This window comes from Lagenorhynchus albirostris, chromosome X (assembly GCF_949774975.1).
Source record: "Lagenorhynchus albirostris chromosome X, mLagAlb1.1, whole genome shotgun sequence".
Lineage (NCBI taxonomy): Eukaryota > Metazoa > Chordata > Mammalia > Artiodactyla > Delphinidae > Lagenorhynchus > Lagenorhynchus albirostris.
In genome coordinates this window covers 29,515,810-29,537,210 of record NC_083116.1, presented here as the reverse complement: position 1 = coordinate 29,537,210, position 21,401 = coordinate 29,515,810, and the positions used below count along the sequence as shown (strand labels likewise).

The 21,401-nt window shown below is 44.5% G+C and overlaps 1 long non-coding RNA gene across 3 annotated transcripts in view; it reads left to right on the top strand.

Annotated features, from left to right (window-relative positions):
* Positions 1-19,621, top strand: part of LOC132513513 (uncharacterized) — a 37,583-nt gene extending 17,962 nt beyond the window's left edge. For all 3 annotated transcript variants that reach the window (XR_009538492.1, XR_009538491.1, XR_009538490.1), the window contains 3 exons: positions 9,077-9,130; positions 17,755-17,828; positions 18,387-19,621. This is a non-coding gene — a long non-coding RNA (uncharacterized LOC132513513). The remainder of the gene's footprint in view (positions 1-9,076; positions 9,131-17,754; positions 17,829-18,386) is intronic.
* The last annotated feature ends 1,780 nt before the right edge of the window (positions 19,622-21,401 follow it).

Below are 21,401 nucleotides of genomic sequence, written 5' to 3'. Positions count from 1 at the left end.
CACAGTGGGGATTTAGCTGTCAATAATATAGACAGTAGAAAATTTCAAATGTTGCTTCTTAAAGTAACAAGTGATGGCTGAGGATGTGAGAGAGAATGGCCTTCTCTGCAGTTTATCAAATGAAGTATTGACTATGAAAATGGTTTCTAAATTGTAAAAACATGGAACACATGATGGCTATTGGTACTACATTATAAATTGCATGTGTTATTTTTCTCCCAGGATTTTAAAGAAAGACCTCAGTGGTCTCAAGTATTACCATAGTTAAGAAACTTCAAAATTCACTTTATTTACCTTACTTCTGATTAGTGCATTTTTGTTTTGCTGGAAGGTAGAGCCCTTGGCTTAGTTATTTTTTCTCCAGCTTCACTGAGGTGTAATTGGTATGTAAAAAACTGCAAATAATTAATATATATATAATTTGGTGAGTTTGGACATGTGAATGGACCTAGAAGACATTATGCTAAGTGAACTAAGTCAGTCACAGAAGGACAAGTACTGCATGATTCCTCTTATATGAGGCATCTAAAACAGTCAAAAGTAAGGATGGTGGTTGCCAGGGGATGGGGGGATGGGGATATGGGAAGGGGGTTGGTGTTCAATAGGTATAAAGTTACAGATATATAGTACAAGATGAGAAAGTTCCAGAGGTCTGCAGTACAATGTAGTGCCTATAGTTAACAATAAGGTATCATGTGCTTAAAAATTGATTAGTGCATTTTTTTTATGTCCTTGGGTTTCTCTCTGGATCTGCCTAAGCATGAGAATTCACCTTTTTATGTTTATTTATTTTTATTTTTATTTTTCTGGTAAAATCTGTGTACGCATATGTTTTATTTACTTATTTATTTATTGGAGTATAGTTGCTTTACGATGCTGTGTAAGTTTCTGCTGTACAGAGAAGTGAATCAGCTGTATGTACACATATATCCCCTCTTTTTTGGATTTCCTTTCCATTTAGGTCACCACAGAGCATTAAGTGGAGTTACCTGTGCTATACAGCAGGTTCTCATTAGTTATCTGTTTTATACATAATAGTGTATATATGTCAATCCCAATCTCCCAATTCATCCCACCCCACCCTCCCTGCTTGGTGTCCGTACGTTTGTTCTTCACGTCTGTGTCTCTATTTCTGCCTTGCAAACAGGTTCATCTGTACCATTTTTCTAGATTCCATGTATATACGATATTAATTTACTCTCTCTGACTTCCTTCACTCTGTATGACAGGCTCTAGATCCATCCACGTCTCTACAAATGACCCAATTTTATTCCTTTTTATGGTTGAGTAATAGTCCATTGTATATATGTGCCATGTCTTCTTTATCCATTCATCTGTCGATGGACATTTAGGTTGCTTCTGTGACCTGGCTATGGTAAAGAGTGCTGCAATGAACATTGGGGTGCATGTGTCTTTTTGAATTATGGTTTTCTCAGGGTATATGCCCAGTAGTGGGATTGCTGGGTCGTATGGTAGTTCTATTTTGAGTTTATTAAGGAGCCTCCATACTGCATACTGTTCTCCATAGTGGCTGTACCAATTTACATTCCCACCAACAGTGCCAGAGGGTTCCCTTTTCTCCACATGTTCTCCAGCATTTATTGTTTGTAGACTTTTTGATGATGGCCATTCTGACCGGTGTGAGGTGATACTTCATTGTGGTTTTGATATGCATTTCTCTAATGATTAGTGATGTTGAGCATTCTTTCATGTGTTTGTTGACAATCTATATATCTTCTTTGGAGAAATGTGTATTTAGGTCTTCTGCCCATTTTTGGATTGGGTTGTTTGTTTTTTTGATATTGAGCTGCATGAGCTGTCTGTATATTTTGGAGATTAATCCCTTGTCCATTGCTTCATTTGCAAATAGTTTCTCCCATTCTGAGGGTTGTCTTTTGGTCTTGTTTATGGTTTCCTTTGCTCTGCAAAAGCTTTTAAGTTTCATTAGGTCCCATTTGTTTATTTTTGTTTTTATTTTCGTTACTCTAGGAGGTGGGTCAAAAAAGATGTTGCTGTGATTTATGTCAAAGAGTGTTCTTCCTACGTTTTCCTCTAAGAGTTTTACAGTGTCCAGTCTTACATTTAGGTCTTTAATCCATTTTGAGTTTATTTTTGTGTATAGTGTTAGGGAGTGTTCTAATTTCATTCTTTTACATGTAGCTGTCCAGTTTTCCCAGCACCACGTATTGAAGAGACTGTCTTTTCTCCATTGTATATCCTTGCTTCCTTTGTCATAGATTACTTGACCATAGGTGCGTGGGTTTACCTCTGGGCTTTCTATCCTGTTCCATTGATCTATATTTCTATTTTTGTGCCAATGCCATACTGTCTTGATTACTGTAGCTTTGTAGTATAGTCTGAAGTCGGGGAGCCTGATTCCTCCAGCTCCGTTTTTCTTTCTCAAGATTGCTTTGGCTATTCGGAGTCTTTTTTGTCTCCATACAAATTTTAAGATTTTTTTGTTCTAGTTCTGAGAATTCACCTTTTTAATTTCCTCAGTGCTTCACAGTTTTGGGGATAGTGCAGGGATGCTCCTCTGTTGGAGGTTAGAGCAGATTCCCCAAGCCCTTACTTTGTCAGCACTTCACTTTCTGAAAGAAGAATCTGGCACGGCCTCATGTTTATTCTTGGTTATTCTTCCCAATTTTCTGTCACTCAGAGCTGTCTGAGCCAGGGAGTTGGTGTGGGCACAGGGGATTTTGAGACCTGGCCTGATCCCAGGCAAATATTCAGTAGCACAGAACTTAACCCCAGGCCAGGTTCTGTTCTCTGGAAATTTTCCCCAAACCTGGAAAGAATAACCACAAACTCCCTCAAACACACAGAGATAGCACTAAAGCCACAAACTTTATTCCCCAAGGCACTTTATTTTCTAGTGCCTTGCTTGTAACATAGCCATAAAGAGTTTTGTAATCTGGTTCCTAGCTGTACAGATTAGAAGCAACAGGAAGAGATGTTGGAGTGGGGGATGGGGGGGGAAGAAGCTCAGAGATACTGACAGAGGAAGTGCTGGCTGAAGGCCTGATATCCTGAAAAGAGACAGAAAAACAAAATGGCATAACATAATAAAGCATGTTGATTCCGATTACTCTGAGTTAGCCAGAAGAACATCGAGTGAATTAAGAAATCTGGGAAGCGTGTAATATATACACGTATATTTCATGTCATCAAAGATACTGTTTAAATGTTTTGGTGTTTAAAGGATATGATTCCCTTATCTGTACAAATCCAGTTATTTCTAACTCTGCCATACCTCACCTAAGCTAGAATTATGGGGTATTTCCTGTGATGACAATATAATGCTTTTTTATGGTGAGGATTTGAAGCCCTGAGAGGAGCTGAATCTCAGTCTTGTTTTGTGAGAGTGATTCAGGCATTGAGTAAGAATGTGATTTGAATCCTGAATTCATTCGTTCTCGGATTTGGTACTCAGTAGAGGCGTCGCATTTCAGACTTTATCTAAGGCTCCCTTAACTACCTCTAGGCTTTTTCTGACATTTTTGCGATTGGCCTAGAAGCCACCTGTGATCCTCTGTGGAGGCCCGAGCTGTGTGGGAGTGCAGCTCAGGGTTTGGGGTTCCCAAACAGGAAGTGATTTCGGTCCTCAAAGAAGTCACTGCCAGCCTGTCGTCTGGGTTCACTGTGCTGCTGGACCAGCCCAGCCTCTTCGTCACCACCTCTGAGTCAGAAGTCTGGGCAGGGCGCAGAGGCTGATGTGCATATTCCACTCTGGCAACCTATCCCGTGCTCATGGCCATGAGCTTTCTGACCGGCTGCTGTGAACTGGCAGGCCTTGGGTGGGAGGGATGCTGGTCGGGCCAGGGCTTTCTGCTGCCGTCATGTGCATCTGCAATTGCCTCCTTCCTTTCGCTGGTCGATTAATAGTCTGGCCACACACCTCTGCCGGCAGGAAAGTCTGTTTTGTTCACTCCTCTCCCTGCCTGACCCCCCACCCCATGACACAGAGCGTGATTGACTTGGCTCAAAGCAAAGCAGCAGTGAGGCTGCAGAGCCTGTAAAGCAGTGAGAAACATGTCTCACTTAGCCCTTGCAATTGTGCTGCCTCGGCTGAGCCTCTTGCTCCCTCCCCTGTGCTGGCCCTTAACGTGCTTCACCAAGGGATGGTTGCTAATTTGGAAATTTAACGCATCCCCCTTCTTTGGGGATGATTCTTATGGCAGTAGAACTACTGAATAGGGCTGAATACCACTAAAATGTGGTAAAGCACTGGACTGGAAATCAGGAAAACCGGGTTCTGGTCCTGGAGCAGTTGTGTGGTCCTAGACAAATCTCTCTCTCTCTCTCTCTTTTTTTTTTTTAACATCTTTATTGGAGTTATAATTGCTTTACAATGGTGTGTTAGTTTCTGCTTTATAACAAAGTGAATCAGCTATACATATACATATATCCCCATATCCCCTCCCTCTTGCGTCTCCCTCCCTCCCACCCTCCCTATCCCACCCCTCTAGGTGGACACACAGCACGGAGCTGATCTCCCTGTGCTATGCGGCTGCTTCCCACTAGCTAGCTATTTTACATTTGGTACTGTATATATGTCAGTGCTACTCTCTCACTTTGTCCCAGCTTACCCTTCCCCCTCCCCGTGTCCTCAAGTCCATTCTCTATGTCTGTGTCTTTATTCCTGTCCTGCCCCTCGGTTCGTGAGAACCTTTTTTTTTTTTTAGATTCCATATATATGTGTTAGCATACGGTATTTGTTTTTCTCTTTCTGACTTACTTCACTCTGTATGACAGACTCTAGGTCCATCCACCTCACTACAAATAGCTCAATTTCGTTTCTTTTTATGGCTGAGTAATATTCCATTGTATATATGTGCCACATCTTCTTTATCCATTCATCTGTCGGTGGACACTTCAGTTGCTTCCATGCTAGACAAATCTCTTCTTCATCTGTTGGAGAGGGAGGGGCAACGGTTGCATTCGATGATCTCTATAACGTCCAAGTGCTCGTCCTTCCATTCTCTTTCCTGTTCATGCAGACAGAAATGTTTTGGTCCGTTCTTGAGAGTGCCTTCTCTTTTCTTTGGTCTCCATATCTCCCTTCACCTGAGCCTCTCTTGTGGTGAAGAAGTCATGAATCTATTTCTTTTGAAAGCTGCCCAGGGAATTGGGCAAGATTATATTAGAGATGCCTAAGTTCTGGGAGTTTTGATTTTGGAACTGACATGGAATTCAGGATTAACAGAGGTATTGTAGTCCCATCTGGAATTTTATCTCAGAATCACAGGGAGATCAGCCCAGCTAACTGTGCTGCAGTAAGATTTGGAACTAGACATCTCAGCCGCAGTTTACTCTCTTGCAAGTGACTTGAGCGGGTGCAGGAGGAATAAGCTCTGCTCTCACCTCTCATCCTTAGCGCTACCCAGAAAAGCAGGGGTGGAGGCTGGAGAGGGTGTGGCAGCAAACTTGGGCCCGGATACCTGACAAGTGGCCGACTTTATTAAACGCCCACTGTTTGGTGACTGAGCCAGGCATTGTGGAGCAGGGAGACTGAGAGGACAGCTTTCTACAAACAAACCCTGCCTGTTCTTGCTTTTGGGCCTCCATCAAGTTGTTTTCTCCAATTGGCAGGCCTTCCCTCTCTTCTTAGCTTATTGAAAATCCTCACCATCCAGGAAGTTCCACCTCTTGCGCGAAGTTCAGCAAACTTTTACCGAGGCCCTTGCAGTTCCCCAGCCCTCTTTGGGGGATATAAAGATGAATAAAGACTTACTCCCTGTCCTCGGGCGGACTATGCTATATAAATATATTGTGCTGCTTGGGTCACTGTTGCTTCATGTTTCTTCCTTTCTCCTCTTCAGCCAAAGCTTAAGCCCCTTGAGGGCAAAGGCTATGTTTTGGGGGGCTCACAGCCACTTCAAGTTGGGTGATTCACTAGAAGGACTCATAAGATTCAACAGTGGGTTTTAGTCACAGCTAAGGTTTCTTATGGTAAAGGATACAGAGAAAGGCAGTGGGAAAAATATATGCATCGCTCAGGCACAGGCTTCCAAGTTCTTCCCTACCCAGGGCCACACAGGAGCAGCTCACAGCAAACTACAGGGACACCTGTGACATGTCTGTGCCCAGGAAAGTCCACCAAGTCTCAGGGTCTGAGGTGCTTGTGAAACAAAACTCAGGACTCCAGCATCGAAAGCAGGTACATCATGGCTCTTCTCAAACACTCCTGAGAGGTCCTCCTTGAACTGGTACAAACATGCCCCATTTCTCTGGACAGATACGTAAAACAACAAGGTCAATCAGAGACATAAAAAAGCCTTCTGAGGGCCATAGTCCCCAGGGTAGGTCAAGGGTCAATTATGATGCCAGGCTCCCCTGGAGACACACAAGGACTGATTGACAAGACCTTCTGTTTTAACTCCTTCTTCCAAGCTGTGTCTGGTACAGTTCATGTCCCCTCTCAGAGTGCTCAGTGTGGGGCAACACAAGACCTGGCGTCTCCTCCGAGCTCCACTCAGATACACGTCACTATCTACTCACCCCGTCCAGTCCCGTAGACACTGGCACGTGAACCTGTCAAAATGTGAACGCGAACCGCCCCGCCCCCAACCACTCTTTCCCATCTCAGTAACTGTCAGCATCAGTTGCTCTATTGCTCAAGCCTCCAGATCTGGGCATCATCCTTGATTCTCCTCTTCCTCTCACCTCCCACAGCCAATCTGTAATTCCTGTTGATTCGAACTCTGAGGCGTATCCCAAATGTGCCGACCTCCCATTCTTTCGACCACCCTGCTCCAAGCCACCATCATCTTCCATCTGCGTTACTGACCTTCTTAATGTTTCTGTTTGTCTCCCTTATGGTGTGTTCTCCCCTCACCACCCAGAGTGATCCTTCAAAATGTGTAGCAGATGTTGTCACTCCCTGCATTCACAGCCTCCAGTGGCTTCTCAATGTTGGATTAAAATGCAAACATTTCACTGCCCTGCTCACTCATCATGCTCCAGCCCCAGAGCCGGTGGGTCAGTCTGTGTCCTCCTTGTGTGATATTCCTTCTTCCAGGACTGTTCTTCCCCTCACTCTTCAAATGCTTGGATCCCTCTCATCCTTAGCATTTTATTCCCACCGTCAGCCCCTCATAGAGACCTTCTCTGACCACCCTCTTGAAGGTAGCCTTGCCTCTTGCCTCACCTGAAATCATGATTGTTTATATATTTGCTGTCACTCAGCGCTGGCTGGAATGTAAGCTTGTGAGAGAAGACGCTTTTCTATCTAGTCCACAGTTTATATCCCCAGCACCCAGCACCACGGCAAATTCAGAGTAGGCATTCAGAAATATTTGTTGGTGCATGTAGCAGATAATTAATAAATAATCAGTATGTGACTACTTAAAAGTGACGAGCCGGTCTCTGCCCTTAAAAGTTTACATTCTACTGGAAAGTTGGGTGAGAACCAGCAAAACATGCAGAAAACTTCTCTGTGCTTTCCGGTATCCAACATAGGGCATGTCAGTCCTGCTGTCCTGGACAGCAGAAACCAGCAGACTGCAGAGGGGCCCCATCGAGCAGCTCGAATCTCTCCAGCCCATTGCTCTCTTTGATGGGCTTCTAGGGGCTGTTGGAAGGGAGATACCAGCAGCCTGAAAATTCCAAATGGAAGGCAAGGATCATGGGGCACTGCTGTCTTCTGCAGGGTAGGGGCAGTGGTGTTTTTGCCAGAGCAGTGCTACCAGTGTACTTGCACCATGCTTCTGGCTTCTTCAGAGCCTGACTTTATGGGTCTCAAGAGATCCTGGAACTGTCTAATATTCTTCAATAAATTTCCTTTCTACTTAAACTAGTCAGAGTGGATTCTGTAGTTTGCAACTAAGAACTCTGACCTATCTAACAGGTTGAGGGGGGAAAAAAGATGGAAAATCAGAATCCTGACTTATAACTGACACTTAGGCTTGAATGGAAAATGTTAAAATTATACTGACGTTGGGGGCATGACTTTGAAATTGAACTAACACGTGTAACTATATCCAAGTGATATGCTAAGTTTGAGGGAGAGTAATTTATTTACTCACATGCCTGGGGAAAATTGTGTATGTGTTTTTTTTTTTTTTAGATCTTGGGGGTAGGAGTTTATTAATTAATTTATTTATTTTTGCTGTGTTGGGTCTTTGTTTCTGTGCGAGGGCTTTCTCTAGTTGTGGCAAGCGGGGGCCACTGTTCATCGTGGTGCGTGGGCCTCTCACTGTCGCGGCCTCTCGTTGCGGAGCACAGGCTCCAGACGCGCAGGCTCAGTAGTTGTGGCTCACGGGCCTAGCTGCTCCGCGGCATGTGGGATCCTCCCAGACCAGGGCTCGAACCCGTGTCCCCTGCATTGGCAGGCAGACTCTCAACCACTGCGCCACCAGGGGAGCCCTGTGTATGTTTTTATGTGTATGTACAGGTCCATTAAAAAAAGACAAGCATTTTCTTCTTTCAGTTATATGCTATTATAAACCAGCATAGCTTTTATTACAAGTATGTCAGTTACTAAGGGAAAGAGACTTAAAATATTTTAAGAAAGCAAAACTAAAGTATAGGGACTCCTCCCGTACAGGAACTCACGTGTTCCCAGAGAGTTTAACAGAGAGTTAGCTTAAAATGTGTATCCTCCCTTATGGTCAAAGTCCTACAAGTGAAAACAAAACACCATTTCCCTTATCAAATTGGCAAAGACTTTTTAAAAATGTTATTACTCAGTGTTGGTGAAAGTATGAAGAGATAGGTACATATATGCCCTGCTGCTAGACATGTAAGTGAGTACAACCTTTCTAGAAAGCCATTCTACAGTCTGGAACAAGGGCCTAAAAAATGTTCATATTCTTTTTCCCAGTAAACTCAATTCTAGGAGATTCATGTTAAGGAAATGATCAGAGATTATGTGCAAGAATGTTCCTTGCAGCAGTTCTGTAATACCGAAATCTTGGAAGCAAGATAGATGTTTAACACTCAGGAAATAGTACCATCACAAGGTGAAATATTATGCAGCCGTCGCTATGGAGGGTTTTGAATACAGGCACGTAGAATGATGATGATGATGGTGGTGATGATGGCCAGCACTTATTGATCACTTACTATTTGCCAGGGACGACTACACCTCTTCACGGGAATTCTCGGATCCTTGAAACAACACTTTAAGGTGAGTGCTATGATTATTCTCATTTTGCAGATAAGAAAGCTGAGGTTCAGAGAGCTTATGTAACTTGACCAAAGTCACACTGTAAGTAAGCAATAGAGCCAGGGCTTGAATCCAGGCCTGACTACTCCAAATTTACATAAAGGCTGTTAACGGTAGTAATCTTTAGGTGATGGGATTATAGTGATTTTTAAAATTTTCTAGTTTCTATTTTCCTTTATGCTCTCAATTTTATACAATAATCACTTATCAGTTTTATAATCAGAAAAAAAAAAAGCAGCTCCTCCCAGGTATTCCTGCCACCCAGGGATATAGTGACTTCTGGCAGAAGTGTCCAGGAATGAGGGTAGGGCCGAGGGCCTTGGGGCGGGAAATGCTGAAGAGTTTCCTTGGGCTCGGCCTCCCCTGCTCCATGGTTTTTCCTAAGAACACTGCCCCCTAACTGGACTGGACAAGCAGCCGCCTTGGTCTGGGTTCTTGCTTCTGTCCAAGTAGAGTCTTGCTGAGGAAAGGAATGGCATATGAGCAGTGGCAGAGGGCGGGAACTGCCTGGGCTTTGAACTTCCTCCTAAAACTGCCTACCTAAATTCTTGGGTTTCACACTGCTTGCCTCGTAGCTGTGTGCTATGCAGCAAGAGTTCTGATTTGGCGCCTCTGGTATGCTTCTCTGCCACCTCTACCTTTAGACCAGGGGTCAGTCAGCCTCCTTCTGGCTCTGACTGGGCAGCAACCTTGTTGAGGGGGCCTCGTGAGGCCGCCAGCGGGTCATCACAGCTTGTCCTGTTTCCATACGTGAATCGGCGACTCCACCTCCCACCTGATCACAAACGGTCTTTTCCCCAGACTTGGGTCGTTGAGGGAAGATGAGGCAAGAAAATGCAGCAGACTCAGTGTGACCCCCTGCTCTAGGCCTGGGAAAGCTTCCTCAGTGCTCCTGCCTTACCAAGAATAAGTCAGTCCATGAAAGAAAGACACTCAGGGAGTTTGCCTCAGGTTAACCGAGAGACCTGGGGATGAAACTGAGCCCTCCTGCTTTCTGGGCCCCCTGTGCTGTCTATATTTAGCCACACTGCCCCGAGCCTTGTCCACCTTGTCTGAGAGCCAAAGCAGGCAGTCTGCTCATGAACATTCCTGTGCCTGCCAGCTCACGCCAGCCAATCATTTAGATGTCTGTCTTAAAACGCGAGGCTCCCCTTGCACCCAACTCCGAGGGCCTGCAGAGAATACACACCAAGGGATTCACAGCCCGAGTTTTTCCCGAGGCCAAGTGACCTCAGACAAATGCCTGAAAGTGAAAGGCATGTGTCTCACTGCTTCGCCTTGGCAGGGCTCAGCCAGTGGCTCCCTCTCAGACCCACTGTTCCTGGTCACAGTTCTTTGAGTGTGTTGACCTACTTTCTCCCCTTCGGAGGGAAAACAGAAACCAATACATGTCTCGTGAGTGCTCTTGCTTTCAGGAATGTTGATTCTTCTGCCCCCTTGTCCTTTCCACGCTCCATTATCACTCTGCTCTACCCACTTCAAGCATGACTGGAGCAGAACCCTGAGTGGCGCTTACTGTCCCTGTTTTACAGCTGTGTTTTCAGAGGTGGTGTGGCCCACACGTCACGGGGATGGGGACAGAGCCTGCCCACCCCTCCTTTCCCTACTGTAGCCCCTGCTGTTAAGTGGCATGCTCTGGAGTGAAGTTGCTTCTGCATGAGAACCTTTTGGGAATCAGCAGGGTGTCTCTGACTTTGTGACTGGGGGCATTATGGACTGAGAGACATCCAGCTTGACTTGACCATTTCCTACATCTTCGATGTGGGCCTCCGAGAAGAGTCTTAGGTGGCTCAACCCTTTAGTTGCTTTGACAGGCAGAATTCTTTGGACAGTGTGTACAGGTGACTCTCAAATACATACATTGAGATTTTCGGTGGCAAATTAATCGTTTTAGGCTGTCTTTACCCTTCCCAGTATGCATGCCATTGCCCACTTCTCTAGACATCAGTTAGAATCAGCTTGGAAAATATATACTTATTTTAATATCAGTCTGAGAAAAATTAATTAGATGGATAAATCCGCTGGGGTTCAGAGGTAGGTTATGGCTGCGTCGTATGATGGATTCCAGAGTGCCTCTGGGATTATTGACTGGCTTTAATAAGCTGCCATGTCTGTTCTCCATGACCGTGGGTAATTGAGTGTATCTTATTTAGCTCCTCTATCCCTGGCTGCTTTGTCTCCTTTCTTCCCAACTCGTCCCTGTGTGCAGAGCAGATCATATATAACCAGCCTGCCTTCTAGCATCCTATTAGATTTCATTGACGTTGGGTAACATGTGATCTTAGAAAGGTTCCAGGTCCTTTTCACCAGCTCCAAAATCATATTGGAGTCGTGGTGGCCACAGGAGGCTGCACCTCAGCAGCCGGCTGGGCCAGGGTTAGGGTGAGCCCTCCCTCTGGAGAGCTGAGCCAGTAGCAGGTGGGGAGACAGGGTGTGGCTGCGGACGACAGTCAGGGATCTCTGCTTCTTGTGGCTGTAAAGTGCCTGTCCTGCACTGGATCATCTGGGTTGGTTGGAGGCACAATGAGAATGAATAACAACGGGGCCTCTGTCTCCCCAGAACTGGAGAGGGGAGGGTGCGACTGGGATGGGGCACGAGGGTGAACTGCAGGCAGTGGATAGAAAGGGTGATATTACTGAGGAGGTGAATGATGGAGGGGACGATAATGAAAGTTATTACCTTAACGTATGCCTCAAAGTTTCCCCAAGACGCTGACGTGAGAAGAGCCAGACTGGCAGGGTGGTGAGAAGGGGCAGCAGTTGGAAGCAGCTCACCGAAGTGCCACGCTGACCTATGCAGCCTTGTGTGGCGAGGGCAATGTGCTTTGTGTGCGCTCCCCAGTGTGGCAGTCATTAGCCACGTGTGGCTTTTGAGCACTTAGAGTGTGGCTGGTGTGACTGAGGAACTGAATTTTTAGTTGTAGTTAATTTTAATTAATTTAAATTGACCTACATGAAAAGATGCTCATCATTGCTAATCATTAGAGAAATGCAAATCAATACTACAATGAGATATCACCTCACACTGGTCAGAATGGCCATCATCAAAAAATCCACAAACAATAAATGCTGGAGAGGGTCTGGAGAAAAGGGAACCCTCCTACACTGTTGGTGGGAATGTAAATTGGTGTAGCCATTATGGAAAACAGTATGGTGGTTCCTCAAAAAACTAAAAATAGAGCTACCATATGATCCAGCAGTCCCACTCCTGTGCATATATCTGTAGAAAGCCATAATTCGAAAAGATACACGCACCCCAATGTTCATAGCAGCACTGTTTACAGTAGCCAAGACATGGAAACAACCTAGGTGTCCATCAACAGAGGAGTCGATAAAGAAGGTATGGTACATGTATACAATGGAATATTACTCAGCCATAAAAAGAATGAAATAATGGCATTTACAGCAACATGGATGGACTTAGAGATTATCATCCTAAGTGAACTAAGTCAGAACGAGAAAGACAAATACCATATGTATGATATCACTTATATGTGGAACCTAAAATATGACACGAATGAGCTTATTTACAGAACAGAAACAGACTCACAGACATAGAAAACAAACTTATGGTTACCAAAGGGGAGAGGGGGTGGGGGAGGGATGGATGGGGAGTTTGGGATTAGCAGATGCAAACTAGTATATATAGGGTGGATAAACAAGGTCCTATATAACACAGGGAACTATATTCAGTATCCTGTGATAAACCATAATGGAAGAGAATATGAAAAAGAATATATATATATATCTATAACTGGGTCACTTTCGCCATACAGCAGAAATTAGCACAACATTGTAAATCAGCTATACTTCAATAAAATTTAAAAAGTAAATAAATAAATTGACCTAGCCGTGTATGGCTAGTTTATCCAATGGGGGCACTGCAGCCCTAGAGTCATGGTTGACAAGGGTGAGTGGGGCGGTCCACATAGCACAGGGAGATCAGCTCAGCTCGGTGCTTTGTGACCACCTAGAGGGGTGGGATAGGGAGGGTGGGAGGGAGACGCAAGAGGGAGGTGATATGGGGATATATGTATATGTATACCTGATTCACTTTGTCATAAAGCAGAAACTAACACCCCATTGTAAAGCGATTATACTCCAAGAAAGATGTTAAAAAAAAATAAAGCACGGACTGCAGCCGGCAGCCCTGGCGTAAATCCTGGTTTGCCATTTACTAACTCTGCAACCTTGCACAAGTTATCCAACGTCTTTGAGCCTATTTCCTCATCTGTAAGATGGGGAGCCTAACAGTACGGACATCACAGAGGGCTGTTGGAAAGATTGAATGAGGTAATCCATGTAAAACTCTCAACAAAGTGCCTGGCATCTATGAGGCTCTCAGTAAATGGTTGCTGTCAGGATGTTTTGATGTTAAGATGTTATGATGTTTCGTCCTATCTTACTTTTCTGTGCTTTGGCCCTCGTCGCTGAACATGAGTAAATCAACCTGACTTGCTAAGTGCCTGGAGGTGTGAGGATAATGACATTTGCCCTTATTGACTCCCTTGAGCTCCATAGCACAGGGTCTGTTATTTGATTTTGTAACTTTATTGTGTCTGAGCTCTGAATGAAATGAGAGTTTTTAATGAAAGAAAAGATGAAATAGTCAAGGTCAGAATAATAACATGAAAAAAAGTCACATGTCCCACATTTCCAATTCCACATTCATTGAACAGGCATTTGCTGAGAGACTAGTGATTACAAGCACAGACTGTGGAGCTAGACTGACTGGGCTTGTATCCATTACTAGCTGTGTAACTTGAGCAAAGTTACTTAATTTCCTATTTGTCTTTATTTCCTATTTGTCAATTGGGCATAATACTACCTGCCTTATAGGGTTGTTGTAAATGAATCAATACATGTAAAGCACTTATAGAATTACTTGGCACTGATAAGCACTTGATAAATATTGGCTGATGTGATTACTATATGCTAGGCACTATATTAGGTGCTGGCAAAACAAAGCTAAGGAAGTACCATCCCTGCCCTCATTAAGCTTGTAGGCTAGTAGAGGGAGAGAGCTACGTGAACATAGAAATACAATAAGATACTACAGAAAATAAAGATGGAAGATGCTCAGGATGCTGAGGGGACATCAAGAGAGAAGAGAGCAAGTTGGCTTGGTTGGAGGGCAAAACTTTTCATAGAGCTGGAGAGCAGGTAGTGGTGGGGTGCATCGCAGGTACATGTTTGTAGAAATAAACAAGGATGATGCATCCAGAGAACTAAAGGCAGTTGATAAATTGGTATGCCTGGGATGTAAGGGAGAGGGAGTAAGCGGAAGACAGGATTGAAAAGGTCAGCAGGAAGCAGGTCCTGAAAGACCTTATACGTTAGGTATAAGAATTTGTACTTTATCTTCTTTTAAAAAATAAATTATTTATTTTTGGCTGCATTGGGTCTTCGTTGCTGCACATGGGCTTTCTCTAGTTGCGGTGAACGGGGGCTGCTCTTCATTGCGGTGTGCGGGCTTCTCATTGCGGTGGCTTCTGTTGTTGCGGAACATGGGCTCTAGGCACGTGGGCTTCAGTAGTTGTGGCACACGGGCTCAATAGTTGTGGTGCACGGGCTTAGTTGCTCCGCGGCATGTGGGATCTTCCCAGACCAGGGCTCGAACCCGTGTCCCCTGCATTGGCAGGCGGATTCTTAACCACTGCGCCACCAGGGAAGTCCTGTACTTTATCTTGAACAATGGGAAACCATTGAAAGGTTTTAAGAAAGGAAGTACCATGATCAAGGGATTTTAGAAGGACCCTACTGGCAGCAGTTGGGGGTCAATTACTGGAGGCAGAGATATCAGCTAAGAAACTATTGTAGTCATCCAGGCATGAGATGATGAGATTGATGACCTAAGGTAACTGTCACGGGGATGGAAAGGTGGGGAACAGTACTGGAGATGTTATGAAGAGGTCCAACTGACTGGTGAATACAGAAGGAGGACCGGTTTTGAAGAGGAAGTCGATGGAGTCATTTTGGGACACACTGGGTTTATGTAAGGCATTTGATAGTGGTTCTGGAACTCCTAGAAGAAGGAGGTGAGGACTGGAGATACAAATGTGGGAGACATTAGAACTCTGCATCAGGCCCCCTTTTTCTCATTCTCTGCTTTCTTCCTAGGTTATTTATTCCCAGGGCTTTACATACTGTATCTGTATTGATGAATTCAATTTCTAAACTTCCATCTCTAGCCCTGACCACCTCACTGAAGTCTATCTAGACTTCTTTAACTAGCCATCTACTTAGGATCTCCAGTTGGGTGACTCATACACATCTCAAATTTAGCATGTCCAGAACTCAGTTCTTGAAGCAATCCCCAACCCCGCTTGCTCCTCCCCTTGTCTTCCAGCCTCAGTGAATGGCACCTACCATGTGTCTAGTTGCTTCAGCCAAACACCTGAGGGTCAGACACTCTGGTTGTTCCTTCAAGCTGCCTTTGTAAGAATTCCTTCCCCTGCCCGTCTCTTCTGAATCTCATTCTACTCTTCAGGCTCTTCTTGAAGTAATCCTAAGATCATACATTTCCCATGGCTTCAACAACCTCCATCCATCTCCCGACTCATTCATTCAGCAGATATTCATTGAGTACCTTCTAGGTGCTAGAGATTCATCAGGAACAAGGCAAATAGAGTTGCCACTCTCATGGAGCTTACATGCAAGTGGCAGGGAAAAAATATAATGAACAAGCAAACCAACAAATGAAACAACCGCAGATGACAGTAAGCGCTGGGAGAGAGTAAAACAGGAGATGCGATGCGACACTGACCAGACTCGGGGCCTACTTAGTTGGGATGATCAGGGAAGGCCTCCCTGAGGAGCTGACACTGGAGCTGAGACGTGGATGATGAGAGAACATTTTAGGCAAGTTCAAAGACCCTCAAGAGGGAGCAAATTATAGCTGGGAGCATAGCAAACAAGGATGGGATGAGATCAGAGATTTAGGCAAGGGCTGTATCTTACTAGGTCAAAGTAGAGAGCTTAGATGTTATGCAAAGTGTATTCGGAAGTCCTTGGAGGGCTTCAAAGCAGGGAGACTGATATGAGCTGGTTTATATATTTAAAAGTGGGCTCTGGCTGTTGTGTGGAGAATGGCCTATGCAAGCAGGGAGACCGGGGAGGAGACTGTTGCAGTGATCTGGGAGAGATGACAGTAGCCTGCATTACAGTGGAGGCCACGGGCATGGAGAGAAGTAGAGAGACAGAGTATGTTTATTGGAGAGAGGACTGGTGGAGTTTGCTGGATGAGGGATGGGAGATGAGGGAGAGGAAGGAATCAAAGGTACCAGCACAGTACCTAGTAGGTGCTCAATGAATATTTGCTGAATGAATGAGTCAGGATACGGATGGAGGTTGTTGAAGCCATAGGAAATGTATGATCTGAGGATTACTTCAAGAAGAGCCTGAAGAGTAGAATGAGATTCAAAAGAGACGGGCAGGGGAAGGAACGCTTACAAAAGCAACTTGAAGGAACAACTAGGGTGGTAGGAGGAGAAACAGGAAAGTGTGATAGTACAGAAGGCAATCCTGTTTCCCTCTCCAGAAGTAACCAATGCTAACAGATGGGTGGGTAGCCTTCCAAATCATCTTCTGTATATTTACATACATTCACAAATGTTTATATTACATGCATATGTAGTTTGGGGTTTTATGTAAATGAACTCATAGTACATGCATTATTCTAGCACTTGCTTTTTTTTTTTAAAAAGAAACAGCTTTGTTGAGCTATAATTCACATACCATACAATTCACACATTAAAAGTGTACAATTCAGTGGTTTTTAGTTACATTCACAGATATGTGCAACCACCACCATCATCAGTTTTTGGAACATTTTCATCACCTCAGAAAGAAACTCTGTACCCTTTAGCTATCACTCCCTTATCCACAATCCCCACCCATAACCCTGAGCAACCACTAATCTCCTTTCAGTCTCTACAGATTTGCCTATTCTGGACTTTCATATAAATGGAAGTATATAATAGGTGGTCTTTTGTGACTGGCTTGTTTCACTTAGCACATGTTTTTGAGGTTCCCCTATGTTATAGCATGAGTCAGAACTTCAGTCTTTTTATTGCTGAATAATATTCCATTGTGCATATAGACCACATTTGGTTGATCTATTCATCAGTTAGTGGACACCGGGTGGTTTCCACTTTTTGGCTATTATGAATAATACTGTTCTGAACATTCAAGTACAAGTTTTGGTGTAGACGTATATTTTCATGTCTCTTGAGTATGTACCAAGGAGTGGAATTGCTGGGTCATATGGTAGCTCTATGTTTGACGTTTTGAGGAACTGCCACACTGTTTTCCAAGGTGGCTGCACCATTTTACATTCCCACAAGCAGCCTGTAAGGGTTCCAGTTTCTCCACATCTTCACCAACACCTGTTACAATCTATCTTTTTGGTGATTGCCATACTCAGGGTTGTGATATCACTTGCTTTTGAATTTAAGGTGCCTTGAATATTGTTCCATTTCAGCACATATAGATTTCTTGTGTATATAAGTGCTATGTAATATTCCACAGAGACTGTGCTTTTCAAGATGATCCTATCTGCACTGTTGTGTTGTTTCCTCCCCCAGGGCTCAGCACAATGGACATAGAAACAGCAGAGGTCGATGACTGCATTGATCCAAATTTGGAAGTTGTGTGGCAGGTAAGGCAGGAGGATGAGGTGAGAATGGTGTTGATGGTAATGGTGAGAGAGTTCTTGAAGTGAGTTACCAACGCTGGTGCATATCATTCCTGTGTAAGTGACAGTGAAGAGGAGCTGGAGTGGATGATACAGCATAGTGGCTGGAACCTTAAAAGTAGGGGTTTTGCATGACACTGGAAAGATAGTTTTGTTTTGTTTTGTTTTGCATTTACCCATTTCCTTTGTTGAGTTTTTCTTTCTTTTTTCTAAGATAAGCTGGGACGAAGTGAGAGAGTGGCATGGACATATATTCACTACCGAATGTAAAATAGCTAGCTAGTGGGAAGCAGCCACATAGCACGGGGAGATCAGCTCGGTGCTTTGTGACCACCTAGAGGGGTGGGATAGGGAGGGTGGGAGGGAGACGCAAGAGGGAGGGGATATGGGGATATATGTATATGTATAGCTGATTCACTTTGTTATAAAGCAGAAACTAACACACCATTGTGAAGCAATTATACTCCCATATAAATGTTAAAAAAAAAGATTACATCATTCACTGTTTGTCTTCTTTAACAGATAATTCAGAACATAATATAACCTTCCTTTGTGACTCAGAATGGCCATTATGACCATCTGCTTTTGCCCTGGGCCTTTGAGGCATGTAGGAATATGTCTTTCCCTATTAAATGGGTCCCAGATTTCTGTGCTTTTGAAATTCTATCTCGTTTACTTTCCAGCTTTACTCTTTTTGGTGTCAGAGGCTGAGATCAGCGTATTCTAGGTTCTTCTAATGTACAGGTGTTTGACCAAGGACTGACCCCATACACCTCCTGTGAAGTTCATGGATTTTATGATGGCCATGTGACATGCTGTTTAGATGTTTTTTTCTTTTCTAGGTTTGTGGTTATATTATGGCAGAGGTTATGAGAAATCTGATCTCCAGAGAAGTGTCGGTGCTTCTTTAATATGATATAGCTATTTGGGGCTAGTTTTCTAGCATTGCAGGATTTAATGAATAAGTTTGTATTTACCTTATCCACACTCTTTTTAATGGTAGAGACCTGCTCTGTCCAATACAAGTAGCCACTAGGTACATGAAGCTTTTACAATTTAAATATAAATTAATTGAGTAAATCAGTAGTACTAGCCACATTTCAAGTTCTCAGTAGTCACGTGTGGCTAGTGGCTACCGTACTGGAGAATGCAGGTGCACAACATTCCCATCATCGCAGAAAGTTCTGTTTTTCAGCAGTGGTCTAGACCTCGAATCAGTCTCCTCTCAGGTTTCCCCTTTCCAGATTGAAGTCGCATGTTTTCAGCATGTCCTTGTGCAGTAGCCATGTTCCTACTACTCTGCGATACCCCCTGGCCTCCTACCCTGATCATGTCACTTGCCCTCTGTCAGTGTCTTAGTTCCTGTTGCTGCTATAACAAATTACCACAAACTTCATGGCTTAATACAACACAAATTTAGTATCTTACAGTTGTGGAGATCAGAAGTTTAAAATAAGCCATTTTGGGACTTCCCTGGTGGCGCAGTGGTTAAGAATCTGCCTGACAGTGCAGGGGACACGGGTTCGAGCCCTGGTCCAGGAAGATCCCACATGCCACGGAGCAACTAAGGCCATGCACCACAACTACTGGGCCTGCGCTCTAGAGCCCACGAGCCACAACTACTGAAGCCCGCACACATGGAGCCCGCGTTCCGCAACAAGAGAAGCCACCGCAGTGAGAAGCCCGCGCACTGCAGCGAAGAGTAGCCCCTGCTCAAGGCAATTGGAGAAAGCCCGCGCACAGCAACAAAGACCCAAGGCAGCCATAAATAAATAAATAAATTTATTTTTTAAAAAATCCGCCATATTTTAGCTCCCAGAAGCCACCTGCATTCCTTGGCTCCTGGCCCCTTCCTCCATCTTCAAAGCCAGCACGTAGCATCTTCAAACCTCTCTCTCACTGTCTGACCTCTGCTTCACATTGCCTCCTCTAACTCTGACCCTCCTGTCTGTCTCTTATATGGACTCTGTAATTAGAATAGGCCCACCTGGATAACCACGATAATGTCCCCCTCTTAAATCCTTAGCTTAATCACCCCTGCAAAGTCCCTTTTACCATGTAAGGTAACATTTCCACAGATCCCAGGGGTTAGGATGTGGACATCTTTGGGGAATCATGATTCAGCCTACCATAACAGGCAGTGTTCTCCAGTGGCATCTTGTTTTCCTTGAGGACCAGTGCTGCACAGAGTATGCCACACACTGATATGCCAAGGTTTTATGCAAAGGAAGGAGAATATTTTAAAATCTTATTTTCTGCCTCCATCCTGTCTGGAAATACCAAACTTTGGTTGTTCTGACTCCTCAAAATCTGATCCTGTGAGTACAGTGGCACAGGAGTATCTTACAGGCAAGGCAGATCCACAGCTGACTCAGCGTCCTATCAAGAGTGTAACACAGTTACCCCACTGTAACACAGTTGCTCCTTCAGGGCTGATCTCTGCCAGCCTTCCTTAAAAACAAACAACACACACACATACACACAAACAAACCCCCCCCCAAACTGGGAGCTTGTTATATTAACCAAAGCAAAGCCTCCTGAGCTTCTCTTTGCCAAGGAAAGGGTGGCAGATGAAAGCCTGAGTCATTCCCAGGAGAAGCAGCAGCAGAAACCAGTGCAAAATTGGTCTTCGACTTCCAGTCTGGACAAGATGGCATAGACTCATTTCTCCATGCTCCTCGCAGCTAAGTATAATTATGAATCCTAGAAATAATTCAAGAGGCAACCAAAGGAGAATTCTAGAAGATGTAAAGAGGACGGTAGAATGGTTAGGAATTCCAGGACTGGAGGAACGCTATGGTAGCCTTATGACTTACTACCCAACAGAAGAAGGCGACCCAGGCCCAGCATTTCCCAGCTGCCAACCTAGCAACAGTGGCTCAGATAGGCTTCTTCTCCCTCTGGTTTGAATGGGAGTCCTGCTGACAACACCAAGTGAGCATGGCAACTCCAGCAAAGGGAGTCTAACAGGGAGCCCCACTGACAAGAAGCAGCCAGGGAAAGTGCTTTCCTTTCCCACCAGGCCAGAGACTCCCCCACCCCACCAAAAGATGCTGTGCAACCAGGGCACCATCAAGAGGAAATCCCACTACAACAAGTAGTCTGGCTCAGGAAGCCTTTGTCCCCATGGTCTTAAGGATCCCCTCTCCCCAAAAGAGATACCAGGAGGGCATACAGCACTGGCAAGTGTGTGTGTGGGGTTCCACCAGAGTAAGCAAAGCCAGGGAAGATTTGTTGTTTCCACAGACTAGAGACTCACTTCCTCCACCTAGAGACATCCAGGCAACGCAGCCTGGTAAAGCACCTTCTGTTCCCTCAGGCAACACCAGCAGGGACCAGTGAGGGCCCCATCAGCACCACGTTAACCAATCAGACCAAAACTGCACCACAGAGGCTGTGAAAACTAAATCGTCACTGAAATCACAGCCCACAAAAGTAGGCTAGGACTTGTGTGCTAAACCTAAACATTGACTGCCTGCTAAAATAAAAGATTTAAATAGTCTCCTAACATAGTAGCCGAAATGTCCAGAATACAAT